Below are 11,824 nucleotides of genomic sequence, written 5' to 3'. Positions count from 1 at the left end.
ATTAGTTTTGGAAGTATTACCATCTTTACTATATTAAGTCGGCCTATCCAGGAGCATGGGAGGTCTTTCCATTTCCTAGTGTCTTCTGCAATTTCTTTCTTTAACTTTTTATAGTTCTCATTAAATAGTTCTTTTACATCTTTGGTTAGGTTAATTCCTAAATATTTTATTTTTCGGGAGGTTATTGTGAATGGGGTTGCTCCCTTTATTTCCCTCTCTTCCTGTACATTATCAGTGTATAGGAAGGCAACTGATTTTTGTGGCTTTATTTTGTATCCTGCTATTTTGCCGAAGTGATTTATGATTTCTAAGAGTTTGGGGATGGAGTTTTTGGGATCGTGGAGGTATAGTATCATGTCGTCTGCAAAAAGAGATAGTTTAACTTCTTCTTTCCCTATGCGGATCCCTTTTCTTGCCTTATTGCCCTGGCTAAGGGTTCTAGGACTATATTGAAGAGGAGTGGAGACAGTGGGCATCCTTGCCTAGTTCCTGATTTTAGGAGAATTGGTTGTAGCTTTTCCCCATTAAGTATAATATTGGCTATTGGTCTGTCATAAATGGCTTTTATTGTTTTTAGAAATGTTCCTTCTATTCCTATTTTCTCCAGAGCTTTTAGCATGAATGAATGTTGAATTTTGTCAAAGGCCTTTTCTGCATCTGTAGCGATAATCATGTGATTCTTGACCTTGGCTCTGTTGATATGTTGGATTACATTTATTGACTTACGTATGTTAAACCATCCCTGTGTCTCTGGGATGAAGCCTACATGGTCATAGTGAATTATTTTTTTTATGTGTTTCTGGATTCTGTTAGCTAGAATCTTGTTAAGGATCTTTGCATCTGTGTTCATCAAGGAGATTGGCCTGTAATTCTCCTTTTTGGTTGGGTCTTTGCCTGGTTTGGGGATGAGTGTGATATTGGCTTCGTAGAATGAGTTTGGGATAGCTCCTTCCTTCTCTGTTTCTCTGAAGAGCTTGAGGAGTATGGGTATTAGTTCTTGTTTAAAGGTCTTATAGAATTCTGCTGTGAATCCATCTGGTCCTGGGCTTTTTTTTTGTTGGAAGACTTTTGATAGCTTCCTGTATCTCATTATAGGATATTGGCTTATTTAATTGGTTAACTTCTTCTTTGCTCAGTTTGGGCAACTTGTATTTCTCTAAAAATGCATCCATTTCTGCCCGATTTTCTTCCTTTAGAGAGTATAGCTTTTGAAAGTAGTCTGTTAGAATTGTTTGGATATCTTGGGTACGTGTGGTGATGTTTCCCGTGGCATCCCTAATCCTATTAATATGGGTTTCCTCTCTTCTTTTTTTAATTAATCTAGCCAATGGGCCATCAATTTTGTTTATTTTTTCAAAGAACCAGCTTTTTGTTTGGTTTATTTTGGTTATGGTTTTCTGATTTTCTAATTGGTTAATCTCTGCTTTTAATTTGGTTATCTGGCTTCTTCTAGTAGCTTTAGGTCCCCTTTTTTCCTGTTTTTCTAGCTGTTTTAATTGCAACATGAGATTATTTACTTGGTCTGTCTCCATTCTCTTGATGTGGGCACTGAGGGCAATAAATTTGCCCCTCAGGGCTGCTTTTGCTGTGTCCCACAAGTTTCTTTGTGAGGTGTTTTCATTTTCATTGAGTTGTAGGAAATGCTTTATTTCTTCTCTGATCTCTTCTGTTATCCAGGCATTGTTAAGGAGTGTGCTGTTCAATTTCCATGTATTGGAGAAATTTCTGCGGTATGCTTTGTTATTGAGAGCTAGCTTGATTCCACTGTGGTCAGATAGGATACAGGGGATTATGTCGAACCCTTTGTATTTGCTAAAGTTCCTTGCATGAACTATGATATGGTCTATTTTGGAGAAAGTTCCGTGAGCTGCTGAGAAGAATGTGTACTGTGTTGTTTTAGGGTGAAATACTCGGTAGATGTCAGTTAATTCCGCTTGAAGTATGGCCTTTCTTAATTCGGTAGCTTCTTTGCCAATCCTCTGGTTGGTAGACCTGTCCTTTGGTGAGAGTGGTGTGTTAAAGTCTCCTAGTATTATCGTATTGGGATCTATTTTATTCTGTAAGTTTGAGAGCATTTGTTTGACATATCTGGGTGCACCAATATTTGGGGCATATAAGTTGATGATGGTTATATCCTCCTCTTGGATTGTTCCCTTTATTAATATGTAGTGTCCGTCCTTGTCTTTCTGTACTGATTTTAATGAAAAGTTTATTTTGTCAGATATCAGGATAGCTACACCTGCTTTCTTACTGAGGGCGTTTGATTGGTAGATCCTTTTCCACCCCTTCACTCTGAGTTTGTTTGTATGTTTGGCTGAGAGGTGGGTCTCCTGAAGGCAACAGATGGATGGGTCTTGTTTTCTTATCCAGTCCTCAGTTCGTTTTCTTTTAATTGGCGAATTCAGCCCATTTATATTAAGAGAAAGTATAGAGAGATGCATTGTTGTCCCTGCCATTCCGTTTTCCTAAGTTTTTCTTTTTTCCTTTCCTCCTGTGCTTGCTCAGCTAGACTTTGAGTAACGCCTGTTTGGGGTAGGCCCCAGTTCCTGGCTGCTTTCTTCAGGTTGTGTCCCCCCTCTTAGAATTCTTTGTAATGCTGGCTTAATGTTTATGTATTCATTTAGTTTTTCTTTGCTATTAAAAGTTTTCAGTTCTCCATCAAATGTGAATGCTAGCTTTGCCGGGTAGATCAGTCTGGGTTGGCAGTTATTGGCTCTCAGGGCTCGTATGGTGCTTTCCCAGGCTTTTCTTGCATTCATTGTTTGTGTGGAGAGATCTGCAGTAATTCTTATTTTTTTCCCGTTGTAGTATAGCTCCTTCTTCATTTTTGCTGCATGCAGGATTGTTTCCTTATTATTCAGATCTATCATTTTTACTATAATGTGTCTAGAAGTGTTTCTCCTGGGGTCTTGCTTGTTGGGTGTTCGATAAGCTTTTGTGATGTAGTTAAGATGGTCATTTTTGAGGTGGGGAAAATTTTCATTGATTATATTGTTAAATAGGTGTTGCATTCCCTTGCTCTGGAATTCCTCACCTTCATCCACTCCAATTATGCGAAGGTTAAATTTTTTAGCATTATCTGCTTGCTCTTGAATATCCCTTTGGTTTAATTTGAGTGATTTTTCCATATCTGTCACTTTTTGGTCCAGTTGGTGTATTCTGTCTTCTGTATCTGACACTCTACCTTCCATTTCATTCACTCTGTTGACAGTGGCTTCTATTGTGGTTTGCATGGAGGAAATGGATCCCTTTATGGATTCAATGTTGGTTCTCAGAGTACTGATCTCACCTCTCAATGAGGTATGCATTACCTCTAATTTGGCGTTTATCTCACTTCTTACTGAGGTTTGTGCAGCTTCTATTTTTGCATGCATCTCTTGTTTGATACCCTGTATCTCTTTGGATAGTTCATCCTTGTGCTCTTTCAATTTCTGATCAATTTCTCGCTTTATTTCTTGAGTCATTGCCTCCAGCAACCCTTGGAAGTAGCCTTTGTCTTCCATTCCTGCTTTGCTCCCACTGGGGCTCTCCCCTGTGTGGCTGCTGGCTTTTGAGGTGAGCTTGCTGTCCTGGGTGGTAGTAAACCTTGTGATTTTTCTCTGTGATTTTCGCATGGAGGTTCAGGAGACTGCTCTTCAATTTTGTTTTGGTGTGTCTGTCTTTGCTTGGTTGCTGATTCTGTATTGGTGGAGAGAGTCTGTGCCTGATCTGGGTTCTGTTGGGAGCCTATTTCCAGCTGCTATTCTGACTTACTTAGGATTCTCAGCTCTCTGCTGTAGATTGCTGGCAGTTCCCGCCTTTGGAAGGGTTGAGCAGCCTAGACTGCTTGTGTTTGCTCCTACGGGTGTTCTTGTGAAGAACAGATGCTCTGGATGCACTCTCCCAAATGCTGGAGTCTGCTATGGGCTCCTGATGTGTTTTTGTTTATTTGTTTTGGGCTGGTTGTGGGCTTGAACTCTAGGTTTGGGTGCTGTCCCTCAGCTTTTCAGCTCAAGGCTGGCACCCTACTGTTTGAGCCACAGCACCACTTCTGACCCTTTTTGCTTTTGTGATGCTGAGGAATCAGATCCAGGGCCTCATACATCCAAGACTATCATTCTATTGCTGAGCCGCCTTAACAGTCTGAGCTCCTGCTTACTATCAGATGCTGGCAGCCTGTGTTGCCCAATTCCCAGTCTAGGGTATATGGGTGGAGTTTTGGTGGGGTTTGGGCTTCTCTTGTCCTGGGCCTCCAGGTCTTTTGTTGTCACAGGCGTGCTTCCCGGGGGAGTGTTGTTTCCTGGTTTTCTCCCCTCTGTTGAGGCGTATGCTCAGCTTTTTACTTCAATTGGGAGGAGTTGGTTGTGTTGTTCAGGCGCCGGATCCCCGGGCCTGGTTCCGGCCCCAGCCTGGAGCGCGCTTGTTAGGCCTGTGCTGATGTGTATACCACCTAGGTTATGCAGCGTGGAGCGCACTCGTTAGGCCTGTGCTGATGTGTATACCACCTAGGTTATACAGCCTGGGGGACACAGTTCAAATTTCTTCTACTGTTGGTAGTCTTGACCCAGGGGCGCTGTTCCTGGCTTGGGCATTTAAGCTCCCTTCCAGGGGTGCTCTTGCTCTAGCCTGGCCAGCTGAGTGTGCTCCACGGGCTGGTGGAGCTCTCAAACAGTTCCCAGTTTTAGTGGGTCCTGTGGTCCGGGTGCTGGGGTAGGGAGTCTAGGTCAGGGTCTGGGGATTCCCTCCAGCTCTGGTCTCCCTTGAGGGATACACTTCCCCTGTGGGGTACTCACCCTGGAGCTGGTTGTTTCTGTGTGGTGTAGGTCGTCAGTTGTTGCAATCCGGGCTGGGTTGGGCGGTGGTGGCTCTGTGTGATTCTTTTCTGTCTCTGCCTCTGTCGAAGCTGTCGGGTCAAGAGTGTCCACGCTCAGGCAGCTCAGGCAGCTTCTTCTCGTTACCTCTGGGGCCCGAGTGACCCCGCCGGGTCGTTGCGATCGTGATCGGGCGGGCGGGTGGTCTGCAGACAGTACCCTTTGCCAGCGCTGCTGGCGCCAAGCGGCTTTGGCGGGATGGAACCTCTCTGCTCGGGTGGAGAGTGCTGGATTGTGATCAGGCAGGCCGGGTGGTCTGCCGACAGGTCCTTTTGTCACTCTGCTGGTGCCGAGCGGCTTTGGCGGGATGGAGCCTCTCTGCTCGGGTGGAGAGTGAGGGGTGGGGGTGGGATCCTCGTGGAGACTCCTGGCTGGTAGGTTTCTCTGTTCCTGGCGATCTGCTGTTCTGCAAACCAGTACCTGATGTTCTGAAAGCGGCCCCCTGTGTCTCTGCTGTGTCTCTGGGGCTCCCACAGCCCCCGCCGGGCCGGCTGGCCGGCGGCTTGGCGCACTGCCGCGCGGCCAGTAAAGGTTGGGGGAGGGGTCTTCGCTTTTCTCTGTTTTGAAATTCTTCTTTTCCTCTCTTTCTTTTTTTGTTATTCTCCGCCTCTGGTTTTTCTCTGAGTGTTCGTCTTTTTGTTGTTGTCGGTCTCTTGGGGAGATTAAGTGTTGGAACTCGAACTCTCTTTTTGGTTGGAGAGAGCTGTGGCGTTTCCCTACTGCCCCATCGCCATCTTGGTCCCCCTCCTCTCTTCCCTTCTTAACATTAGTCTAGTTAATAACTATGAAAGGTGTTGCAAAAGATTCTTCTAAAAATGTCAGTTGGGGGCTGGAAAGGTGGTTCTGGGGTAGAGTGCTTGCCTTGCATGCACAAGGCCCTGGGTTCGGTTCCTTGGCACCACATAAGCAGAAAAAGCTGTAAGCGGTGCCGTGGCTCAAGTGGTAAGAGCTCTAGCCTTGAGCTGAAGAGCTGAGTGAAAGAGCCTAGGCCGAGTTCAGGTCCCATGACCAATAACAACAAAACAATGTCAGTTAGGTCGAAGTGAACATATTGCATTGTAGGGATTAATGGGTCATCTGGTCTAGAAATGACTGCGAATAGGGAGGAAGGAAAAATCTCACATCAGCTGGAAAAACCAGTGTACCTGGGTCTGTGTGCTGAAGGCTGACTGCTGGCTGGTGCCTCTCTTCAACTTCCTCAACAAATTGCCCTGGGCTTCCAGTTCCTATGCAGACTGGAAATTCCTGGGCTCTAGTTCTGAGCACACGACTGATACATAAAATTCTTTGTCATCTGATTTGACAATGGGATAGTTAGCCAGGCCTGCCAATAGACAGTGCAAGGATTGCTTGATGATGGTCTTTAGCAGTTGCTCAATTTGGGCTGGGCTGCCATTCATACAGATTCACAAGGGAACCAGCCTCTCCATAGTGTATAAAACACATCGTCCTAGGACCACCTTTGTCAGAACCTCTAGGCAGGCAGATTCCTGGTTTACCCTGCAGACTTACTGAGCTACAAGGCAGGCAGGATGCAGGGCATAGGAATCAGATCCTCTGGGAATTTTCAGGTACCTGAAAACTTGAGACTCACCAGTAAAGGAACTATCTTCTACTCACTAGCAGGAATACTTTCCTTAACAACCAGGCAGAGGCACACTTCTCTGTATTTGTCTTACTGGCATGATTTAATCTCTCTCTGGGCTGAGCATCATTTTTTTGGTCTATGACAAATGACAATTAACAGGACTCATTCACTGAACATCAGTCTTTGGTGGAAGCCTTGCATTTCTGGGAGACTTCAGTTTGAAAGCATAGACAGGCAAACATACTTAAGGGAAAGATCTTGGGGTGGAGAGAAAGTAGCCAATCATTACTATCATCATCCTTACTATCACCATCACTCAGCTTCATTCATTATCCCCATCTTCATCACCACCATCATTATCACTATCCTCTCTCATCATCACCACTATTGCCATCATTACTCTCATCATTACTGTCATCATGACTGTCATTATCATGACTATTACCACCATCAGTTTAGCATTGTCATCACTATCATCATCATCATTGTCATCACTATCATCTGTCAACATCACCATTATCCCCATCACTATTACCATCATCACCATTACCACCAGATACCACCATTACCATCACTACCATCTGCATCATCTTTCATATCTATTTTAATTGATTGCTTTGAAAACATTGCACTGAAACTCCCATACCCATGATCTCACTTAATCTTCACATTACTTTCTTCTTATGAAGGTGAGAAACTGAAGCACTGACTAGGCTTACGGCCTGGACTAAGTCATGTAGTGAGACATTGTCTCAAAAGAGCCAAAACAATCATAGCCAAGTAACAATATGAGGATCTAGGCACTACACTGTCAAAGCCTGTTTTCAACACTAATGGTTAAAAGTAACTCTGCCAAAAAAGTGTGATATGCCTTACTAACCAAAGTTGGACCTACCAATGTGAACCAAAACCTTCTTGCCATTGACCCTTTCTTTCCCAAATCCTTCAAGAATACCATGGCATTTGTTTGGGTCAGACCGTGACAGTGGAAGTACTTGGCTTGTGTATTCTCAGCCAGGACCCTTCCAAATTTAAATTCCTTGACACTGTTTGACTTAAAAAATGCTTCAAACAAATTTGTTAGAAAACTGGAGGGCTATAAACATTTTTAGTGTCATATAAGCCCAAACTCTTGCCAAAACCAGGTTATCACACTAGGCAGTTGTGTTTTCCAATGTCAGTCATGTATTTTTTGAGAGTGGTCATGTGTGAATCTGTAAAAGAATGGAGTTTCCTTGTCCACCACAGCATTGTGGTGGTGGCTGGGACTTTCCAATTATGTCCTTTATTGTTTGTTTGCATGATTTATAAATCCAGAAAAAAATTATTTGTCATCTAATTCAGAACAAAGCTCAAGAAAGTGACCTTTGACCTGAAAACTTTCTGACAAGGAAGACAGTAGTCCTCATGGTGGGCTCTGAAGACCAGTGGAGGCAAGCACATAGCAGCTCCTGCCATGAGCTTGTACAAGCCATGGCTTCCTTCTATTTATAAGTCTGCTGTTCATATTGACAGACACTTTGAGAACACAGAAACAACCCTACTGTATTGTATTTTATGGTAGAAAACACAGAAAATGAAATGTATCATGTGCCCTAAGGGATGATATAGATACAGATTCAGTGTCCCCCGCCCCCACAAGTATATTATGTGTTGGAAATGTAATCCCCAAATTCATATGGTAGACGTATTTAGAGAGACCATTGGAAGATAAATTAGGGTTCAAGGCACTCATGCCCCATGAAGATTGGTGGGTTTATGAAAAGAGGAAGACAGGCCAGAGCTGGGATGCTGACCCTAGATACAGAATGAGGCCCTCACCTGATGCTGAACAGGTGTCTACAGAATACTCGAGCTTCCCAGAGTCTGACTGTGAGTTAAATCAACCTCTATTCTTATAAAGTGCCTAGGCCATGGTACTTAGGTGCAATGAAAGCAAATGGACTAAGACAGAGCAAGTATTATGCATTTTTGTTAGGCTGCAGTACTGGGGTTTTGAAGTCAGGGTTTCACATTGCTATGCCTCCAGTGTGTGTGTGTGTGTGTGTGTGTGTGTGTGTGTGTGTGTGTGTGTGTGTGTGTGTGTGTGTGTGTGTGTGTGTGTGTGTGTGTGTGTGTGTGTGAAGTCAGGGTTTCACACTGCTATACCTCCAGTGTGTGTGTGTGTGTGTGTGTGTGTGTGTGTGTGTGTGTGTGTGTGTGTGTGTGTGTGTGTTGGCTTGAAATCTAGGCCTGACTACTATCCCATAGTTTTCTTTTTTTCTCACTCAAAAACAAAACAAAACAAAACTTTGCCTTTTCTGTCTGGGTTGTCTTTGAACCAATATTCTCAGATTTCAGCCTTCTGAGTAGCTAGGATTATCAGGCTGAGTCACTGATGCCTGACTGTATCATGCATTTTTTAAAGGCTTTTGCTCTGGATTAAGAAATGCTTCGAAACACATCTGTGCAGACTCGAAAATCTACATACATACACTAAGATATCAGCTCTGAGTTCAGTGCTGAGGGAAACAAGAAAGCATAAAATACATGGACTCTGCCCTCCGAAATAGAGGTTCCAGCTGAAGAAACAGTTAAAATGAACACTCTTGCTGAGCAGGTCTGAGATAACCTGGGAAGTCTCCCTGGAGATACCTGGGACCTTGCTATTTGTCGCCCCCTTCTGGCCAATTTCCAGTCAGCCCTCCTTTTAAATAGACGTACTTGTAGATCCAACCCCAAGGAGGATCAGAACTATTTGGGGATAAAAATGGCATCATTTCTTTGCAACAATGAGATGTACAAGTCATTACATCGAAAAATGAACTTTACAACTTTGGTGGGGGGGAGGATTGGGTGGGGGGAGTATGAGAAGGGATGGGAAGGGGAAACAAAGAGGAGGCAACAATGCTTGATAAGAACTGTACTCGTTATCTTACCCATGTAATTGTAACTCCTCTGTATGGTATTCTCACAATAAAAAAATGGCATCATTTGTGAAAATATACAGATTTTTCTTATTACCTAACAATACAGTGCACAAAATATTTATTTAACATTTATAGCAGATAAAGACAGTTTAAATAAGCTAAAAATGGTTAAAATTATACCAGAGTTATATATGGCTATATATAAACATGGTGCCCTTTTATAAGGGCCTTGAGCATTCAAGATATGGCATCCTGGAACCGAGTATCACAAGGACACCCAGGGACCGTAGTAACACAGATGAATTGCTCCTACAGGCAAATGACTTCTCAGCTAGTCAGATGCTTTCTGCAAAGGTCCTGAAAGATGAAAAGCTGGATAGAAGGGTGGGCTTCCAGTGTGACAGATACTTAGAAAGTCTTTTGCTGAGACACTGACTTCATTCTTGTGTTCATGAATTTAGCTAAACACAGGAGAAAAGCTTGGAATCTGTGTTTATTTTGTACCTGTCTTTGCTCTGAGTCATTCTCTCTGCAGCTAGCTTGGAATCCAGGAAGGGGGGAGCTGATGGACAGATACCATCTTTCCATTGATGGATGGATGGAACTGGACAGACCACCCACTAGGCAACAATGACTAACTTATCACAACCAGACTGTGCCCCTCAAGTGGTGACAACGGTAACAATTTCTCCAAAATCCCTTGTTAATAATCAATTAGGCCATTCTTAGACCTGGACTGATAATTATGAAAAATTATCAATAACAATTACCATATTAAACTCTTCTCTATTTAAACCTAAAGCTCCTGTCTATATACCTTGAAGATGGGCTGCCTCTTCCACATAATAAACCAACCTCCTTTCTGAACCCGTTACTATTTATTCATCTCCATTTGTTGAATTGAGGCAAGTGGCCAGACCTGTCATATGGAAGCCCTGGAGATGAGTGTAGGGCCTAAAACTCTAAAGGACATCAAAAGGCAGTGTAGCAGGCAATGACCTATTTTCAGGTGATACATCACAGGACTGGACAAAGGAAAGGTGCAGTCAGCCAATGTCTATGATGTTTCTGTGGGCACCATTTTCTTTCTCACGGGAAGGATTCATTTCCTTGAAGTTTCAAATTATCTGTAGACAAGTCCCAGCACTTAAGACCTATTTTGAGCCACACATAAACATAACAGGATTCTAGTAGTTTATGAATAAAAAAACAGAGGACACAGTCTGTGAATATATTAATAGCTAACAGTTTAAACAGTGGTACCTTGAAGATAAATAAACAGAGATTCAGATTTGAGCTCATTTTATGCCCATGTTCACCACAGACCATTTGTCTTCCTTGTGTGACAAAGGCAGGGTTCCATGATAACCCTTTGCAAAGAAGGACCATGGCTTTTTAGTAGCAACAAGAACTGGGAAGCTACTGAGTTCTGACTTCCAGAATAGGCAAAGATGAGCATGAAGGTGTGAATGATAAATGCAGCTTGGGAACTGAATTCCTGAGTGACAAAGCATAAGAAGGCTTTCTTGGCCAGGTTTCTGGTGCAAGTTGAGTAGCTTTTCTCTAAAACACTTAGAACCAGACATGTTTCAGGCATCAGGTTTCTTCATACTTTAATGTATTTGAACTGACATTCCTGATTTAGAATCTCTAATCCAAAGATCACAAAATGTCAGCTTTTGGAACACTTGGGAGTCTTTTGGATCTCAGATGCTCCATTGATTTGCACTGCTTGAAACCCATCACTGCTCAGAATGAAAAATGACTCTAATGCTTGGGATCGCCACTTCCTTCTCTTTAATGAAACTTAGGAAGCAAATAAGAATGCTGTAGTTTGTACTTCAAACTGCACTGTCTTTAGACACGTCTGTGCTAAGGACTTTACAGGACAGCCTACCTTCCAAAAAACAGCCAGTGAATTCTGGGAAGAATAGGGTAGATGCTTGTTGTCTCTTGATGCATGATTTGCCCCTAAAATTTTGAACACTTTCTACATTTTAGATAGCAGGAAACCTAAAGTTAAAAAAAACGTCCAACCAAAGTGGTCCTAAACTAATTTCCTTGTTTGAAAGAAGATTCTTTTGCTGGGTGCCTATAGCTTGTGCCTATAATCCTAGCTACTCAGGAGACGTGAGATCTGAGGACCATGGTTCCAAGGAAGTCCAAGGCAGAAAAGTCAGTGAGACTCTTATCTTCAATTAACTACCACAAAAGGTGGAAGTGGGCTTGTGGCACAAGTGGCAGTGTGGCAGCCTTGAGTAAAAGATAACAGGGTAGTAATCTAGGTTCTGAGTTCAAGTACCAATATCAGCACAAAAAGACACGTCTACGCAATCTGATTTTTTTTGCCAAATTAATACATGGTAGTTCATCCCAAACAGCTCTACAGGTTGACTAACCCTTTATGTGGCCAATTTCAGCTTCCTACCTGATTACTGCCTATGTTCTTGTCTTCATCTTAAAGTAAGATGATGTAT

The sequence above is a fragment of the Dipodomys merriami genome, unplaced genomic scaffold (assembly GCF_024711535.1).
Source record: "Dipodomys merriami isolate MVZ:Mamm:240054 unplaced genomic scaffold, mDipMer1.0.p SCAF_35, whole genome shotgun sequence".
Taxonomy (NCBI): Eukaryota; Metazoa; Chordata; class Mammalia; order Rodentia; family Heteromyidae; genus Dipodomys; species Dipodomys merriami.
This window is presented reverse-complemented; position numbering follows the sequence as displayed.